This window comes from Camellia sinensis, chromosome 7 (assembly GCF_055761805.1).
Source record: "Camellia sinensis isolate YWXY chromosome 7, ASM5576180v1, whole genome shotgun sequence".
In the NCBI taxonomy this organism is placed as follows: domain Eukaryota; kingdom Viridiplantae; phylum Streptophyta; class Magnoliopsida; order Ericales; family Theaceae; genus Camellia; species Camellia sinensis.
The window spans coordinates 33,281,450-33,300,000 of record NC_138967.1 but is presented as its reverse complement, the minus strand read 5'-3'; the positions used below and the strand labels follow the sequence as shown (position 1 = coordinate 33,300,000).

The 18,551-nt window shown below is 36.6% G+C and overlaps 1 protein-coding gene across 3 annotated transcripts in view; it reads right to left on the bottom strand.

Moving 5' to 3' along the window:
• The window catches only part of LOC114304064 (putative methyltransferase PMT3), a 7,217-nt gene extending 6,744 nt beyond the window's left edge, over positions 1–473 (bottom strand). The window contains exon 1 of one of the 3 annotated variants that reach the window (XM_082877701.1): positions 128–473. The gene's annotated coding sequence lies outside the window, so the exon portion shown is untranslated. Of the gene's footprint in view, positions 1–33 lie in introns of all 3 variants that reach the window. The other 2 variants (XM_082877702.1, XM_082877703.1) reach the window with 2 other exon arrangements.
• Between the last annotated feature and the right edge of the window lie 18,078 nt (positions 474–18,551).

Below are 18,551 nucleotides of genomic sequence, written 5' to 3'. Positions count from 1 at the left end.
GCAATCCAAAACTCATCAAATCCAACGAATTACCATAAAAAGCCAACAAATTCAGATCAATGCGCATCAAAACCAGCGAATTAACCACTGGAGGAGTGTAAATATAATCAGATCCATCATAACTTACTTGGGGAGGGGAGGGGAGGGGAGGGGGGGGGGGGGAGTAGATCTGAGGCGAACCTCGGGAATGGATGACGAGTCGAGTGACAGACACGGTGAGAACAAAAACCCTAGATTTGCATAGAGGAATGTGTGTTCTATAAAAGGAAATGGGTGCGTAGATATATAGAATATATATATAGGATTAGAGACAGAGAAATACAGAAAGGTTCTGAGTGAGCAGAATAAATAGAGAGAGAGAGAGAGAGAGAGAGAGAGAGAATGAGATTGGATCTCAGAGTTTACTTTTTCAATTTTTCTATTTTCAGAGAGAGAGAGAGAGAGAGAGAATGAGGGATTGTTTGGAAATGCACTAAGTGCATATAAGTCATATCATTTTTTTTTAATATTTTTTTATAAAAATTAAAAAATATATTAAATAAATAAATTTTAAACAATTCTTATATGGGTTTGGTTATGGTGTGCAACTTACACCTTACACCTTATACCTTACACTTACACCTTACACTTACACCTTTTGTAAAAAATTAAACCTTACACTTACACCTTTTTTGAGGTTGCACACCATGTGCAACCCACTTACACTTACACCTTATACTTATACTTACACCTTACACTTACACTTTTTGTGTAAGTGGCACATGGTGTGCACTTGCACACTTAAGAAAACTCCTTCTTATATTCTATTTGGATTTGTTTGGATGGTAAAGAGAGGTGAAAATAATAATAATAATAATTATAATTTATCACCATCATATTTGGGTAATATGATTTTTTACCTATTTTGTTTGGATAAAATAAATAGTAAAAAAAAGAAGAAAGAATTGTATTTTATTTTACTAAAATAACTTTTTATATTAATAAATTTTATTTTTAAAAAAGATAATTTTGATATTTTACTTTTTTTTTATTAAACCCAATTTTTTTGTCACCAAATCTCATTTTTTTTTTTTGATAAAAAATAAAACACAAATTTGATGAGAGTCTTCACCTTCTCTCATTCTTTCATTCTCACCCTTTCTTTTTCTTTTTTTCTTACCAAACATCTCCATCCAAGGAGAGTGCCGTTGTGTTTTTACCAAATACACTACTTAGAGCTCGTTTGCGACATTGGTGGACATTTTAACGCCATGGGCCCCCTTTGGCAAATTTTAATTTTTTTTATCTTTAATAAAAATAAATATATTATAATTTTTTTGAAAAACTTTTTCGGACATTTCTTTATTAAAAATCCTGTAAAAATGCACTAAGTGCATTAAGTCACTTCACTTTTTTATATTTTTTTAATATATATTTTTTATAAAATGTTAAAAAATATATTAAATAATTTTTTTTTAAAACAACTCTTATATCTTGCTTGGATTGTGAGGGAGAGGTGGGAAAAAAAATAAAATAATTATGATTCACCACTATCATATTTAGATAATGTGATTTTTCACCTATCTTATTTAGATAAAATAAATAGTAAAAAAAAAAGAAAAAAATTATATTTCATTTTACTAAAATAACTTTTCATATTAATAAATTATATTTTTTTATAAAGATAATTTTGATATTTTTTTTAAAAAAATATTAAACTCAATTTCTTATCTCACCGAATCTCATTATTTTTGATAAAAAAAATAAAACTCAAATTTAATGAGTCTTTTTTTTAAACCTACTCTCATCCTTTCATTCTCACCCTTTCTTTCTTTTCTTACCAAACATTTCCACTACTTAAGAACCGTTTCGGAAGAAGGTTTGGAAACTTTTTTTTTTTTTTTTTTTTGACTATTTTAATTACAAAAGATAAAATAAGTTGTTTTAATCACAATAAACAAAATATCACATTCAACTCATAATCATTATACTCTTCTCTCACAAAAAAGCAAAAAAAGTCAAAAAGCCCTTCACAAACCAAGCTTTTTAACCCAGGTTAAAATAGCAAAAAAAGTCAAAAAGTCAAAAAGTCAATTCACTTCCCAAACGACACCTTACACGTCTATGTTAACCCCATAGGCCCTGTTTGGCAAATATTGTTATTATTATTATTTTTATCTTTAATAAAAAATAATAAATTATAATTTTTTTGAAAAGCTTTTCAGACATTTCTTAGTTAGAAATCCTGTAGAAATTTTAAAATGGACCAAATTAAAAAAATTAAAATGGACCAAATTAAATCACTAAGTTTTATTTAACTTTTTGTCTTCAGTTTTTTTTTTTTTTTTATTTCTTTTCAAATATAATTTAGTGTGTTTGGTTTGAGTTTTCTGAATTAAATTTTTTGAAAATTGAGTTTTTTAGTTTTCGTATTCTTTTATTTTTAGTGAATATTTTTTCAATTTTAAACATTTTTTTTACTTTTTAGATGCACCTTAGTTAGATGTATCTAAAAAGTAAAAATTTTGTGAAAAAATATTTTAAAAAATTAATAAATACATAAAAATACAAAAAATATATTGAATTTTTGTATTTTTTTATATTTTTGGTATTTAGTGAATTTTTAAAAGATTTTTTTTACAATTTTTTTTTACTTTTTAAGTGTATTTATGTTAGGTGTGTCTAAAAAGTAAAAAAATTAATCAAAATATTAAAAAAATTCAGCAAAAATAAAAAAACACAAAAAATAAGAAAGTAAAATTTTCTAAAAAGTGTTTTCTGAAAAATGAAAACAAGCAAGTTGATTGATTTTTTTATTTATTTAGAATCTTTTTGTTTATAAGAACTTAAAAAATTGACAAAAATTTGAAAAAAAAAGTTAACAAAAATAAAAATAAAAACATTTTAAATTTAACAAAAAAAGTCTCGTGTTTTTATTTTGTTGTCTTATATATTTCTTGACTCTTAGGCTAAGTTTGGGGACTTCAAAAAAGGTCAAAAAGTCAAAAAGTTACTCAAAAAGTTAAAAAGTTAACACTATTCATCAAAAGTCAACAATTACGGCTGCACAACTCCCAATTCAAATTTTTCCCTACAAATCAATTTTTACAATTTTTTATTACACATTTTTCAATAAAAAGTCAAAAAGTTAACCCAAACATCCATATTTTCAACCTCAATTTTTTAGTCCAAAAAGACAAAAAGTGCACTTTTTTAGTCTTCCCAAACTTGACCTTAATAACATTAACAACCCATCCAAAAAAAAAACTTATTAACAAGGATCCTATCTTGATGCACGATGAGTATCTATTTATGGTTGTTACTGTTGAATTTATTGTTTTAAGTGGGTTAGTTATTTGGTTAAATATGTTGTATTTAATTACAAATATTACAAAATAAATGATGATGATTTTTTTTTTCTTGATCATTCATGCATTTTTTTTTCTCTTGAAGATCATTCATGCATTTACTAGTGATTAAATGTTAATTGTATTAGAACAACTTGAGTTTAATTACTTAGATATTAGAAATAAAATAAAAAAAAGTTTGGTTAATGAAGTTTAAAATAATTATACATTTTTATTGCATACACTCTTGTATATAATTATTTTAAGTTTTTAACAAATATTATAAGGGTACTCATTAATAAAATTATTATTTTTTTAAATGGAACAAAATTATTAGAAAAATGGAATATGACCATTTATTTATGTTCTTCACACTTGCATCTACAGAGATTAATTATGTTTAGTATTTGGAAAAAAAATAACTTGAATCTAGTTACACAATATTAAAAATGAAATAAAATGATGACAATCTATTTATGCACATCACATTTGCATTTATTAATTTTTTTAACTTAAAATAATTTATAAATATCATAAAAATTATATTATATTGAACATTCAATTATGTAACAAAGCTCAATAATACTGTCAAACATATACCAATCAATCATAATGTCATTCATTTATGAGAAAATCAAATTCAAGAAGTCGAAATAACAAAAATGTTTCATTGCTTGCTAAAGACGTTTGAAAACAAAAACTACTAGAAAAAATTGCGGATAAGTAGGATGGTATGGGGGATGCACCAATAAATCCCAAATTAATAACTTATGCACTGTTTAGTCCTAAAAGTTTTCTTATAGACTGAAAGGTCCCATTACAATGTTAATAACATCAGATACAATGTTAATAACATCAGAGTCATGTTACAAACATTGAATTTCAAACATCTAATGTTCATCAAATTTCAATAATGTTTGAAAATATAGGATGAAAAACATCTAATGTTCATCAGATTTCAATAAATTTTGAAATTATAGAATGAAACATCAGATCATTTACATCATTCACATCATGTTGATGTAAAAATGGGATTAAATGGAGCATAAGAAAACTTCTAGGACTAAATGGTTCAACGTTTCAAAAACTAGGACTTATGGGTAAATTTTTCATTGAAATAAGAGAAAATTGGTGAAAAAGTCATCCTAAAGAGAAATTCTATTTTTATACATCTAATTAGTTCAAGACACACACTTAATAAAATATTAATTTAACAACAATCATATCCTGAATAAAAATGACCATAATAGGCATCCAGTAACACCCATAATATTATATGAAAAAAATTTCTGTATACGTCTTTTAAGAACAAAAAAATCTCAATGTACATTTTTTGAATTAAAAAAATTAAACTTCAATTTTTTCATTGTTGTCACTTTACTTGTTATACACTACAGTCCTTTATTACTTGTAAAATAATACTCTTAAAACATCTCTCATATCGCTTTAATTGTCCCTTTCCGTGTTTCATTAAATTTGGATTAAAAAAACATGCTTATTGCAATATCAAAGTTTTTTTTTTTTTTTTTTGAAAAAATAGTATCAAATTGCTTCACTTGTCTTATCAAATTAAACACAGTCTCTCACTATCAAATTGGTTCAAATTGGTCTATCAAATTTTAATGCCCTCCTCAAATGCTTTCATTTTAATGTCTCTCAACTGCTTCGAATGCTTTCATTTTTCAATGCCTCCTTAGATGTTCCAAATGGTACCGATTCTCCGTAGTACCGATGGTAATCGGTGGGAAAAAATGAAGATCAGTATTGACATTGAGATTAAATTGGGTTATAACCAATCACAAGCAAAAATTCAAAATTTCTACATATTGTTTCGTACCTCTATGTAACCAATTTGATAGATCATGTTGTTGTTGGAACAGTCTTCTGTATAAATAAAATAAATTGAAATAAAACCAAACAAATAAATAAATAACGTACCGTATTTATTTATCGAACTGAATTAAAAAAATTTAAAGACCAAATCGAGTGTGTGACACTCTGTCCTTAAGACAGATTCGCCCCGCTACGGTGCTTACGGATGAGTGGCGTCTATTGTAGACGTCCCCGAACGCCCCGGGAGAGTTAGTCCCGTTCTGTTCATTTGGGGTCACTACAGCTCGGACTCTTAAAATGTCACGGTTCCTAATCTGAACCAAAGAGTCCAAATCTGGCAAATCGTTTTGAGAAAACAGATTTTGAAAGAAGTGCCAAACATGGACTGCTTTGCCAGATACAGAGTCGCCACCTAAATATTTTATTTTTGGGAAATTTAGGAAACCCTGACTCGGTGCCAAGAGGCCACGTGTCCGTCATCACCAAAGTTGCCTCGGCTCGGGAACTTGGGTACGATTGGGGAAGGTCACTTCGTGAGCACCCCCGCTCGCCCGGTCATAGACCGGCCTCTACTAACCATGATATCAATTTTTGAAAACATTGTGAGTTCTTATTCCGGTTTATTAGCCTAGGTTACTATGTGATGCGCACAGCATACAAATATAGACCGGGTCGCCTGAATTGGAACGAAACATTTCATACTTGTTTTTGAAAGTGGTTTGCTACCCGCAGGTAGGCTTTAAAACATTTGATGATTTATTCCAATTCAGATAACCCAACCTTCACCTACAGGCATTCAGGCAGTTATATCACATAAGCAATTAGCCTCATGGTAAGCGTGCTATCATGGCAGTCACTCACACGCATGCAAGGATGCTAAAGCATAAAGCTTACCGAGTACTCCAAGCCAAAATAGAAACTACATTAGAAACCATGCATGATCCTAAGTATACAGAAATGCCTAATGCAACACATGCAAAATGCAATTATAGCAGGCTCGGCTATTCTAAGATGGTATATGAAATGCTACAACTATCATGTATTCAATTTGGAATTGAAAGTACAATGCAGTTAGTATGATGCGCCGAGCCCGGTGCATGCAATACAGATGAATGATGCAAACATGCTGTCATACTGTATGCTAATTTAAATATGCCCTAATCTAACCATCATAAGCGGATAAATAAAAGGGAGAAAGACGTGGGGTTGGAAGACATACAACACACACACGCACACTTATTACAGTTGTGCCCTCACTCAGAGGGTCCGAATAAATATACAGTCCGAATATTACAGTCCCGATTAAAAGAATATTACAGTCCAAAATATTACAGAATCCTAATTAATTAATGAATTAACTAAGAAAGCAAATAAAACTGGCGTGCAAGCCAGGGACTGCTTCGCTTCTGATAGATGATGTATGTCCGGATTGTCTTGCGCGGAAATCCACCGGAATGCCCCAATTAGCCTCTGTTTACACTTGTTCTTGAAATGCGTGCCAAGTCCCAAAAGGTTGCTGATTCTTCGTTTTGCTGCAACAGAGAGCAGGAAAGGGGCATAGCAATGTATTTTCACAGATATATGCATGTCTCGATCCTCATGCCACCAATCACGCATACCGAGGCATGATGGCCGAGGAGTCGAAATGCACAACTCAATATAAGATGAATGCACATGAAACTACAGCTAAAACCTAACTCCATCATGGATAATCCGGAGTGTCGGTGACTGGGAAATTGAGACACATTCCGTCACTCGGAGTACGAAATGTACCTCATTTCCCGTGCCCGGGCTAACTCCTATTCCGGACACGATGCAATATGCATGATATGCATGAAATGCAACTAAGATACAATCCTAACATACACAATGCTATGGAATGACATGCCTCGAAATACGTGCACATGGGCGCGCAAACCGAGAAAATGACAAAATGTAATCTAAGATACAACCTAGTATGTATTATGCTATGAAAATGAGGTGCCTCGAAATGCGTGCACATGGGAACGCAAACCGAGGTAATGACGGAATGCGATGAAATGAGGTGCCTCGAAATGCGTGCACACGGGCACGCAAACCAAGGCAATGACGGAATGCGATGAAATGACATGAAAACATGATATGGACTTATACCAACATGAGTGGGCCTCAGCCACACTCACATAGGATGCCGGTGAATAAAAATGGGGTACCTCGAAATGCGTGCACACGGGCACGCAAACCGAGGCAATGATAAAATGTGATGAAATGACATGAAAACATGATATGGACTTATACCAACATGAGTGAGCCTCAGCCACACTCACATAGGATGCCGGCGGATAAAAAAAGAGTGCCTCGAAATGCGTGCACACGGACACGCAAACCGAGGCAATGACGGAATGCGATGAAATGACATGAAAACATGATATGGACTTATACCAACATGAGTGAGCCTCAGCCACACTCACATAGGATGCCGGTGAATAAAAATGGGGTGCCTCGAAATGCGTGCACATGGACACGCAAACCGAGGCAATAATAGAATGCGATGTTATGACATGAAAACATGATATGGGCTTATACCAACATGAGTGAGCCTCAGCCACACTCACATAGGATGCCGTCGGATAAAAACGAAGTGCCTCGAAGTGCGTGCACACGGGCACGCGAACCGAGGCGATGATAAAATGCGATGCAATGACATGGGAAATGATATACAAGCATGCTAATGGGGTTTAAGCACTGAAATGTGGGGAAAACAGCCCCAAAATGAGACGAAATCACACCCGATGCATAGAATCTCTCCCGAAATGCAAAATTAGGCACCCGAAATGGCCTATAGCTATACCAAACATGCATAATTGGCACATGGAATGAAAAGACAGAAGCAAGGCAGCCCCAAAATAAGCATTTTACTAGTACAAAACAAGGCCAAACAGCAAGCAAAGATAGGGCAAAATTAGCATGCGAAAATGGCCCTAAACATGGGATTAAGAAGCAACTCATAGCTGCTGTCCTCAAACAGGTTAGGACCCTTCAACAACATTGAAGAGGGACAAAAAATAAGCACTTTCACAGAACTGTAAAAACCTCAAAAACAAACATAGATAAGGCTAAATTTTTATGCAAGAAAACGGACCAAAAGGTGGCCAAAGAGGCAAGTGGTATATGCACAGCCCAAATTGAAAAATTCTCTTCTACAACATTGAAGAGGGACCAAAAATAAGCATGTTTACAGAACTGTAAAAACCCAGAAACAGTATACAAACATGCTAGAAATGCAATGCAAAATAAGTCTCAAAAAAGGCTATAACATGAGGTATGCAAAATATTCCACAAACGGCCAAAGACCCTTAATGAGACATGTAGAATGGGCCAAAATAAGACTATTTTCAGAACTGTAAAATGGCCAAAAACCAAAGCATGATAGGCTAATAAAACATGCAAAAATGGGGGCCGAAAGTGAGATATAACATGAAGTGGCATATGGAGGTCCCAAATCATAAAAAACCCTAAACAAAACATGAAGAATGGACCAAAATGAGACTATTTTCAGAACTGTAAAATGGCCAAAAACCAAAGCATGATAGGCTTCCATAGCATGCAAAAATGGGACCAAAAGGGGAGTATAAAGGCAAGTATAACATGGAGGTCCCAAATGGTGTTGAGCCCTTCTTCAATGTTGAATAGGGGCTCAAAATAAGCCTATTTACAGTTTATGTCATGCTCCAAAACAGATTACATACGAGCTAAAAAAATCATGCAAGAAAACAGTATTCACGAAGGGTATTGAAGCAAGTGGCATATGGAGGGCTCAAACAGGGTTGAGCCCTTAATGAGACATGAAAATGAGCTCAAAAAAATGGTACTTTCAGTTTTGGTCGGAGCTCAAATGTATAAGAAGGAGAGGCTAAGAAATATTGCAAAGAAAAGCTCAAAAAAGAGAAAATGGCAACTCACCTTTGGAGACAAGTCTTTTGTTGCTTCTTGGACCAATTTGCAGCTCCTTTAGCCTTTGAGAAGTCCTCCTTGTTGCTGGAAATGAAGTGGTGATGGTAGAGCTTGGAGGTGATGAAGAAAACAAGGTGTAGGACTTAAGGTTTTTTAGGAAAATGAGAAGGATGGAGGGAGATATGGATCTTGAGGCTTGAAGAACAAATTTTCTAACCTCCAAATGTGATGCCACCAGCTGGTTATATGGACAAAAAGAGGGTGTAAAGGTGGGGCAAAAAGGAGGTAAGCTTTCCCCCACAAAATATCCCCCGGATTGGGATATTTTCTGGGGGAAACAGCTGCACAGCTGTAAAGTGCAAGTTGAGAGGAAGCAGGCCGGCCCTTTACTTTTGCTGCAGGTGGCCGGCCAGCCACCCCCCCTAGCCGGCCAGCTAGGGGTCAAAAGGGTCAAGTATAATTAATGGCCGGCCACCACATATTGGTGGCCTCCCAGGTCTCCTTTTCACAACCCCGTGGTTCGAATTTGGAAATTCTAAAACAGGAGAGAGAACAAGCCATTTTGAGGAGGGGTTCAAAAGGGTCAAAAGGAATTAATGGCCGGCCATATGATATTAGGATCCTCCCATGTGTGTACAACACAAATATGTGGTTCAAAGTTCAAGAAAATGGCCCCAAGGTGTTCAACATTAGCCCGGAAGGAGGGGTTCAAAAGGGTCAAATTGAATTAATGGCCGGCCACCACTTTTTAGGATCCTCCCAAGTGTGTACATCACAAATATGTGGTTTGGGTTTGAAGAAAATGGCTCCAAGGTGTTCAACATTGGCTCGGAAGTGCGAAAAACGGGCGTCAGAGGGCGCCGAAGGAGTAAAAAGCTAGTTGTTGAAACAATTGCTGGCCTCCCACCCTTCCATGACCTTCCTAGTGATGAAACAGAGGTACCTGCCAAAAACGAATGAAAACCGATGCAAAACGAATGTTCGGGGGCCAAAACACGTAGTTCGGGGCCTCGGAAACTGCCTGTTAAGCACCGAAAGTGGCATTTGGCCACGAAGTGGGCTTCTCAGCCCCCAGTGTCCCTCAAAAGGGAGCAAATAAGATGTATGCCAAAAATCAGAGCAAATGGAGATGGTTAAGTGGTCCCGAACCGAGGCACACGGCCAACGGTCCCGAAAAACCGGAAACTGGGCTCCGAAATGGGAAAAATGGCCTACGGCCACAAAATGTAGCCCACGGCCACTAAGAGATGGTCTACGGGACCTCTCCCTCCCCTCAGGAAAAGAAACAAAGAAAATCGAGCCTAGTTCGCAAACCGAGGCAAAGCACAAAAGAGGGTTCGGAAGTCCGGAGGCAGGGCTCACGGCCGCGACTCTGAAACTTCTGAACAAGCACAACATGCAATATCACCAAGTGCTCAACTGGTGACGTTTGAGTCTCAAGGTCGGTCAAAAATGGGGTGTCTACATCTATCTCCCAGGATACAATAATCTTTAAAAACTTATAGTAGCACTCCACACAAATTTTTTTACGGCGAACTAAACCTTGTGTTCTATACTCTCTTAATATTATTCTAAAACTAATAAATGAAGAATAAATGCAGTAGAGCAAATGAACAGCAAAGAGACTAAATTCACACTGATTTTCAGATATCAAAAAACTGCTGGAATGATTTGTATTTATAGGCAATACTTCTGTTCGAACAGGTACCAAAAAAGGAATGAACAGATGTACAAAAAATTCAAATGTTTTGAAAAGTGTCCGTTGGTTAGTACAGGAACACACTTTCAAACAATTTTGAATAGTGATCCGTTGGAGAAACTATTGGACCAAGTCAACAGAACTGTCGGTACATTATTATTTAAACTATTTCAAATATATATATATTAAACTAATTGAAATAGTTAAATAAATAAATGAAGAGGTACAAACTTTAGGAAACTTCTTAGGAACCTAAAATTAAAATTTAGAATTAAATTAAATTCCCATAATTACAAATTTTAGAAAACCACTCAGGAACCTAAAATTTGAATTTAGAATTGAATTAAATTCCCACAATAATTTTTTTTATTGAAAAAATTCAAATGAATTTTATCTAAAAAATTAATGTTAGACCCGAAAACGACGTCAACTTCCCATTCACTCATAAATGGTTTTGACTTCACCGTGTGACTTGCCACGCGGCAAGGAACACGTCACCACTTCGGACCCACCCTAAAAGACGTTTGAGGCCCACTCAATTTTAGGCTCAAAGTAGGCCCAAAATATGCCTATATTAACCATTTTTCCAACAATCCCCCATATGAATGGAATTTGACGGAGAAAAAATGTAACAATATGATCTAATTACAGAGAGTATAGAAATTAGAAATATTCTGCAAAGGATATGTAGCTTTTGGTTTTGAACCTTCCCTTGTGAGACGTTATCGGATTTACTAGCTAACCAGTGAACATGATGTCTTAAACTGTTCAGCCATTTGTATAAATCAAGACAATAGAACTCACACAGTATATTCCCAGACACAGTTTAGTTCTCAATATTGTGTTCATTTTGGCCCTGAACAACCTGGTATTTCGTGAGTGCTCTAGAGAATTGTAGCCCTTCACAAATCTCATAAAACCGGCCTAGTTCACACTCACATAGGTGATTTTTATGAAGAGTATCCTGCCATACTCCACTAGGTTTACCTAGATATAAAAATCATTAAAATTTTACTTAACCTAAAACGCTGCAGACATCACTATTTCATCAAAGAAATGGGTAAAAGTTAGACTCCCCAGTGATCCTTCTGAGTCATTCACAACTCGGTTGTCCCTTTGAACCTAAATCTTGAGATCTTCAGTCAACTAGGCTGGGTTGCCGTTGTGGTAACTCTTATTTAATAGGCTTAAGTCCTATTCCCCTCGATGAATTCTCAACTAACTCTCTCGCTAACCCTTTGGTTAGTGGATCCGCTATATTGTCTTTAGACTTAACATATTCTATGGAAATAATTCCATTAGAGAGTAGTTGTCTCACGGTGTTATGTCAACGACGAATGTGTCGTGACTTACCGTTATACATATGACTCTGTGCTCTATCTATTGCTGATTGACTATCGCAATGTATGCATATAGCAGGCACCGGTTTTGGCCAAATTGGAATATCTTCAAGGAAGTGGCAAAGTCATTCTGCCTCTTCCCCTACTTTGTCTAAAGTTATGAATTCAGATTCCATAGTAGACCTGTAACAACCCTCATACTGTTTACCGATTAATGACTGATTGATTACCGATAAACATTGATTACCGTTAAACTGAACTGATTATGACTGATAACTGAACTGATTAAAGTACTGAACTGACTGACTGAAAAACTGGAATTGAATTGATGAGTGTGTATGTTAAATTGTATTCTATCTGTCTGATTGATTATTTGATCTGTTTGCGTTTTATGTTTAAATTGCTAATTGAAGGCCTTATCGGCGGCCGAACCGGGAATTGATTGATGTTTTATGAGCCTCATAATTAATGCGAATTTATGATATATTTATCTGAAAACTGATTAAGTATGATTAAATTAGATTAAAATGAGTTAATTGCAATAGTTGCCGTAATTACCATTTTGCCACACTTAGTGGCCACTATCTCACACATCCTTGAGCTCATTACACATAACCAAAACATTTGCTCAGCCTTTTCTCTTGAGTGTATAGCCGCCCATGAGAGGGAGAGAGTGAGAGAATTTGGATTTCATCTTGAATTGCTTGGTAATTGAAGTGTAGATTGCTACTTTGAGCTCCCAAACCTTGAATACAAGACTAAGGTAGGACATTCATCTTCTTGTTGTTGTCATAGAATTGATTCTTGCATGATTCATGCTTCAATTGTAGAGTTAAGTCTTGTTTTAGTTCATATATGTTGATATAGAGCTCATTTCATGCTTGCATGTTTGAATTGTTGAGTTTTGAGTTGAATTCATGGTAAAATGGTACATGCATGTCCATAAGTTTGTAATGGCCCATGTTTTCAACTTGTTTTTAGATCAATTGGCTCCTTAGAGCATCAAATTGAGCTTCAAAGTTGTTTAAAATTCATGCATGTTTGCATGTTCATCTTGTTGTTGAAAAATGGTTTGAATTTGAGTTTGAATTAAACACCCTTGGGCTTTGATTTTTCTCAAATTGAGTTTTGAATCATGTTATCCCATGTGTTTACAAGTGTTTTTCCAGAAATTAGCCCAAGAGGATCGGTTTTGATGCTTTTGAGCTTGGTTTTGAGCTTGGAGGTGCAATCTGGAATTTCCAGATTTTGCACTTCCGCTCGAGCGGGGAAAGCGGCGCTCGAGCGTGGAATCCGAGCATCCAGTATCTCTGCACTGTTTTATCATCCGCTCGAGCGGAGGACTGGACGCTCGAGCGGAGTCTTGTGTCTCCAGCTCGAGCGGGAGTCGAACGTTCGTCGAGCGGAGATTTCACCCATCCAGTACTTTTACAATACGCTCGAGCGGGAAAGTTGACGCTCGAGCGTGTACCTTTGTTGCATGACCGCTCGAGCGGGTAAACCTGCGCTCGAGCGGGACTCTGTTTTTCTGAAAATTCTGAAACTGCTGTTTGAGTGCATCTTTGCATCCTCATCTCATTCTAGGCATTCTTAGACCTAGTTTAAGACATCTTGTTGAGGATATAGATGTAGAACACACCGAGGAATTAGGGATTAAGTTATGATATTTCCCAACTGTGTAGCTTAGTGTGTGTTCAATCTGTTAACTGTGTAGGGTTGGCGACTGGTGAGGCACGCTCTAGCATACTGTAGCCCAGAACTCTGTGAGTAACGATTGTGTAAAGATATGTTCAAAAATGATTATTTTCTGAACAACTGAACTGTACTGTTTCTGAACTGAATACTGTTAATTGAATGAATGTATGTCCTATATTCTGAACTGTATTGTGGCATCGCTAGCACCTACTGTTTACTGTTACTGTTACAGAGATCTCTGTCGGTTCCCTCGTGGAACCACTACTGTTTACTGATTGATGGCCATCATTACTGTTCGGTCTTTAAGACCTACTGTTTACTGCTATGCTAATGGATGTACCACATATGACTGAATAACTGTTCTGACTGAAAGACTGAAGTATTGTTTAATGAACTGCTTTCATTACTGTAAGGACATTTCATTCTTAACCTCTTTACGCATTATGTTATTCACTGGGCTTTAGCTCACTGCTTATATATATATGTAGGTGTTCAGGCACCAGACCGCGGCTAGGAGCGTCAGGGTTACTCCAGTTTTGTCAAGCCAGCCTATGTGCCTCACTGCGAGGTTCCGAGCCTATCGTGTTGGCTTGGTTCCATGAAGATGTTGGCATTATTTTACCATGTTTAAGGTCTGTTGGCCATCCATTTCAGTCATGCTTGCCTTGTTTGGTGTCATCTCTTTGTGTTTTGGCTTGTAAGCTTTGAGCATATTGACCTCTAGTATGCATAGCTATGACCATCCTCATGATTTGCCATCATTTAGGGTCACATTTCAGTCCATGAATCATGTTTATATGTGTGCATGTGTGACCTCTTTCATGCCTTGAGGGTGTGCCCTTTTATGCCTAGATATGAGCCTTGGTGCATACATCTCTTTGGAGCCACTTTAGCTGCCATATTAATGGGTTTTGGAGTCCATTTTTGCATGTTAAATTTCTGTTTTGGCTTGTCCAAGTCATGCCATGAGTGGTCATGTTGGTGGGAGTGAAGTGCCTCCTTTTTTTTTGTGCCTTAACCTTAGGACCATTGGCTTGCTTGTTGGCATGGGTATTGGTCCACCTTTTAGGCACTTTTGGCCACTGTTTAGGGGTGGATCAAGGCCTGCCCCTTTATGGTATAAGGCTCTCTTGCATGCTTGTCTTATGTCCATTGCATAATAATCTCATCAAGTGTGGTATTGCGTCGATTCTATTGCTTAAATTGTCCATATTTACATTGCATTTGCACCTTGTATGCCTAACATTGCATGCTTGCCATCCTAGTTGCATGACACTTGGTATGCTTTGCATCTTGATATCATGTTGCATTTTGAGCCATGTTTGCATAACATGCATTGCATTACTTGGTTTGGGGTGTCAAACCAAGTGTGAGGGTTAAGGGGCGTTCATATTATAAGTGATGTAACGTGCCTTAACTCTCGGTCACTGGGGCCTTTGACTTCGACATGATAAGGCCTTGGTCCTCATTTGTGTGTTGCATGCATTTTTTTATCAAATGGCAAGCTCGATCTCTTGGGCTATCATGCACCATTGATGGCTCGAGTATCGAGGGCCATGTTCCCCTGAGTTCAACACATGATGGGAAACATGACCATGCTCACATGTGCCTGAAATCCCATGCCATATGCTGTCTGTTCTCTGTTGCTGTCAAAACTGTCTCCTGCAGGAAGTTTCTGCCGATCGGCATAATTAGTGCCGACCGGCTATTGGTGAAGGGCCGATAAGTCCAGAAGCAGTCGGTGGGAATTTCCCCCAGCCGGTGGTCCTCTGCAGTATGCAATAAACCTGTCCCAGCACTTTGGAATTTTTCAGAAAGATAGGGCAATGTAAACAGAGACAGCCTTGGTATGGTATGGACTTTCCGGGCAAGGCGGGTTCGAGCATACATCATTCGCGCATCTCGAGGCGGAGGCTGTGGCCATCTCTCTCCTTCATTTTGCATTCTTTCTATTAATTAAGTAGAAATTCTGTAATAATTAATTTATTTGCTATTCAGACTGTAATATTTATTTGTACCCTCCGAACGAGGGCAAATCTGTAATAAGTGTGGGTGAGTGTGTGTATGTCTTACAATCCCCACTTCTTTTTTCCCTTTTATTTACCTGCTTTGATGGTTAGTATTAGGGCACGTTTAAATTAGCATATCTCATGCAATGCATGCGTGCATTCATACATTTGCTTTGCACGCACCGGGCTCGGTACATCATGCTAACTGCATTTATATTTCAAATTCCAAATTGAATACGTGCATCAATTGGTTGTATTTCACATGCCATGTTTAGGTTAGCCGAGCCTACTCTAATTGCATCTTGCATGTGTTGCATTAGTCAACTTGACATGAACTAGGACATGTATGTTTGCTAACTAGTTTGTTGTTTTGGCACGGAGTACGATGTAAGTATTTTCGCTTTAGCATATTGCATGCGTGTGAATGTTGCCATGATAATGTGCTTACCATGTGGCTAAGTGCTTATATGAGATAAACTGTTTGAATGCCCGTGGGTGAAGGTTGGATTGTTTGAGTTGGAAAAACTCGTCGAAATCCGTGTTTTAGCCTACTTGCGAGTAGCAAATTCCAAAGCGCTTTTCAAAACAAACGGATATGCAATGCTTGTTTCCAAATTAGACAATCTAGTCTATACTTGTTTGCTGTGCGCATAACATAGTAATTCTAGGCTAACAATTGGAATAAGAACACATAATGTTTTCAAAAACGGATATCACGGTTAGTAGAGGCCGATCTTCAGATCGGGCGAGAGGGGGTGCTCATAGCTGACCTTCCCCGATCGTACCCAAGCTCCCGAGCCAAGACAACTCCGGTGATGACGGACATGTGGCCTTCGGCACCGAGTCAGGGTTTCCTAAATTCCCCCATAAAAAATATTTAGGTGGCAACTCTGTATCTGGCAAAGCAGTCCATGTTTGGCACTTCTTTCCTAAAATCTGCTTTCTCAAAACGATTTGCCAGATTTCGACTCTTTGGTTCAAGATTAAGAACCGTGACACAAATCGAGTCCGAACTGTAGCAGGGTCCCTCGCGGACGCGTCTACAAATATTCTCGCGTCATTGGAAGTTTGAAGTATCGGATGAGTTATACATGGCCAGGTATAGCCTACTCAGGTAGTAGGCTTAATAGATATACGAGTAATCTTAATGCTACTCATTGGAAGGGCATTATGCGGGTGTTGGATTATTTACACTATACTTGGGATTATGGGTTGCATAACAGTTGATAACTAGTTGTACTAGAAGGGTACAAAGGCACCTACTAGATATTTAATACAAAGATTACGAATCCATTAGTGGATATGTTTTCTCTAATTGGAACTGCAATCGTGTCTTGGAAATCTTCCAAGCAAATGTATATCACGAGATCAATGATGGAATCAGAATTCAGTGTTTTAGATAAAGCTACTAAAATAACTGAATGGCTTTGCCGTTTTATTGAGGATATTTCATATTGATCAAAACTTGTGCTAGCAATTTTGTATGCTTTGCAACAACCAATCAAGTATTGGTAGAGCACAAATGGAAGGTCTAGACATGTTTGTCGAAGATATAGTTCCATACGACGACTACTCTTGTGTGTTGTCACTATAGACTATATACAGTCTAAGGACGATATTACGGATTCGTTAATCAAAGGGTTAAATAGAGAGTTAGTAGGAAAGTCGCCAAAAGGAATGGGGTTAAGGCCTTTAGTGAATGTTATTGGAATGGAAACCCAACCTAGTTGACTGGAGATCCCAAGATCTAGGTTCAAAGGGATAACCTAATTACGTGTAACAGGTAAGTCACTGTGGAGAGAAATCTTCCTACCCATTTCTTTATACAGTGATACCCGATGGGTGGAAAGTTAAGCTGATGCTTTTAATGACCTAAGTACTATGAATAGTCAATCGTAGTATAATGAGATACCTTTTGTAGGTCACCTATGTGACTGCGAAGTGGGCTGCTTCTTTAAGAATTGACGAGACCGAATTCTTTTAAAAACACTCACTGAACCAGGTTAGTGTTCCAAGGCTAAACTGGACACACCAGTGAGAACAAGAATAATGGTTGGAGTAACTCCTGTGTGAGGTCTATTATCTCGATTTACATAAACGGCAAAACAGTTCAAGACATCACGTTCACTGGTCAGCTAGTAAATTCGATAGGCTTTCACTATGAAAGGTTCAAGACCAACAGCTACCTTTTCTGATACAGGGTTATTCTATGTGTTCTCTCTCCGAATCTTTGTTGTTAAGCGTTGTCTATTTTTCTTTATTCGGCCAATTTTATTCATGTGGAGGATTTGGAAAATAATGATTTTTCGACAACTTTAATTTGAAATTAAAGTAGGACCTAACAGTCAGTTAAGGTAGATCTGAGTGGTTTTGTAGTCTCTTAAGTGAGAAGATTGTAATACAAAAATAATAAGTCGAAACCATTGAATTATGAATGAGAATTGTCTCATAAAGTGGGCATCAATAAAATTGGGTTTAGATTTAGACTTAGTCTTGGTTTGGACTGGGCCTAAACTTGTGCTTATACATATGCTGGGTTTGGTCTTAGACTTGAACTTGGACCTAGTCTTGAGTTTTGGGTTGAGCTGTATTGGGCTTAGTTTATGCATGTGTTTGAGATTGGGTTTGGATCGGGTTGTGACCCAACACCCGTATCCATTTTGCAACCTATTTAGTTTAATTCTCAAAATGTACACATTATACACACATTATGATT